Source organism: Phaseolus vulgaris, chromosome 10 (genome assembly GCF_051622355.1).
Source record: "Phaseolus vulgaris cultivar YP4 chromosome 10, ASM5162235v1, whole genome shotgun sequence".
Classification (NCBI taxonomy): Eukaryota; Viridiplantae; Streptophyta; class Magnoliopsida; order Fabales; family Fabaceae; genus Phaseolus; species Phaseolus vulgaris.
The window spans coordinates 1,200,001-1,202,500 of NC_143507.1; positions in this window are offsets into that span (position 1 = coordinate 1,200,001).

A 2,500-nucleotide genomic window follows, 5' to 3' on the forward strand; every position below is an offset into this window, starting at 1 on the left:
ATCATGGAACTTGGCTATGCACCAACCATGCCAAGATCAATTCCTTTTGATCCCAAACTTCTCCCACATCACTTTGAAGGCATTTGTGAGGATTGAGTCCAGCCACTTTTCCAAAACCATGATTTTCGTTTTTCACCAAAATCACCACCAAGCCACAAAATCAAGCCAAAACACCAAAATCATGAACTTTGCTATGCACCAACCATGTCAAGATCAATTCCTTTTGCTCCCAAACTTCTCCCACATCACTTTGGAGGCATTTGTGAGGATTGAGTCCAGCCACTTTTCCAAAACCATGATTTTCGTTTTTCACCAAAATCACCACCAAGTCACAAAATCAAGCCAAAAATCCAAAATCATGGAACTTGGCTATGCACCAACCATGCCAAGATCAATTCCTTTTGATCCCAAACTTCTCCCACATCACTTTGGAGGCATTTGTGAGGATTGAGTCCAGCCACTTTTCCAAAACCATGATTTTCGTTTTTCACCAAAATCACCACCAAGCCACAAAATCAAGCCAAAACACCAAAATCATGGAACTTGGCTATGCACCAACCATGCCAAGATCAATTCCTTTTGATCCCAAACTTCTCCCACATCACTTTGAAGGCATTTGTGAGGATTGAGTCCAGCCACTTTTCCAAAACCATGATTTTCGTTTTTCACCAAAATCACCACCAAGCCACAAAATCAAGCCAAAACACCAAAATCATGAACTTTGCTATGCACCAACCATGTCAAGATCAATTCCTTTTGCTCCCAAACTTCTCCCACATCACTTTGGAGGCATTTGTGAGGATTGAGTCCAGCCACTTTTCCAAAACCATGATTTTCGTTTTTCACCAAAATCACCACCAAGTCACAAAATCAAGCCAAAAATCCAAAATCATGGAACTTGGCTATGCACCAACCATGCCAAGATCAATTCCTTTTGATCCCAAACTTCTCCCACATCACTTTGGAGGCATTTGTGAGGATTGAGTCCGGCCACTTTTCCAAAACCATGATTTTCGTTTTTCACCAAAATCACCACCAAGCCACAAAATCAAGCCAAAACACCAAAATCATGGAACTTGGCTATGCACCAACCATGTCAAGATCAATTCCTTTTGATCCCAAACTTCTCCCACATCACTTTGAAGGCATTTGTGAGGATTGAGTCCAGCCACTTTTCCAAAACCATGATTTTCGTTTTTCACCAAAATCACCACCAAGCCACAAAATCAAGCCAAAACACCAAAATCATGAACTTTGCTATGCACCAACCATGTCAAGATCAATTCCTTTTGCTCCCAAACTTCTCCCACATCACTTTGGAGGCATTTGTGAGGATTGAGTCCAGCCACTTTTCCAAAACCATGATTTTCGTTTTTCACCAAAATCACACCAAGTCACAAAATCAAGCCAAAAATCCAAAATCATGGAACTTGGCTATGCACCAACCATGCCAAGATCAATTCCTTTTGATCCCAAACTTCTCCCACATCACTTTGGAGGCATTTGTGAGGATTGAGTCCAGCCACTTTTCCAAAACCATGATTTTCGTTTTTCACCAAAATCACCACCAAGCCACAAAATCAAGCCAAAACACCAAAATCATGGAACTTGGCTATGCACCAACCATGTCAAGATCAATTCCTTTTGATCCCAAACTTCTCCCACATCACTTTGAAGGCATTTGTGAGGATTGAGTCCAGCCACTTTTCCAAAACCATGATTTTCGTTTTTCACCAAAATCACCACCAAGCCACAAAATCAAGCCAAAACACCAAAATCATGAACTTTGCTATGCACCAACCATGTCAAGATCAATTCCTTTTGCTCCCAAACTTCTCCCACATCACTTTGGAGGCATTTGTGAGGATTGAGTCCAGCCACTTTTCCAAAACCATGATTTTCGTTTTTCACCAAAATCACCACCAAGCCACAAAATCAAGCCAAAACACCAAAATCATGAACTTTGCTATGCACCAACCATGTCAAGATCAATTCCTTTTGATCCCAAACTTCTCCCACATCACTTTGGAGGCATTTGTGAGGATTGAGTCCAGCCAGTTTTCCAAAACCAACATTTTCGTTTTTCACCAAAATCACCACCAAGTCACAAAATCAAGCCAAAAATCCAAAATCATGGAACTTGGCTATGCACCAACCATGTCAAAATCAATTCCTTTTGTTCCCAAACTTCTCCCACATCACTTTGAAGGCATTTGTGAGGATTGAGTCCAGCCAGTTTTCCAAAACCAACATTTTCGTTTTTCACCAAAATCACCACCAAGTCACAAAATCATGAACTTGGCTATGCACCAACCATGTCAAGATCAATTCCTTTTGATCCCAAACTTCTCCCACATCACTTTGGAGGCATTTGTGAGGATTGAGTCCAGCCAGTTTTCCAAAACCAACATTTTCGTTTTTCACCAAAATCACCACCAAGTCACAAAATCATGAACTTGGCTATGCACCAACCATGTCAAAATCATTTCCTTTTGATCCC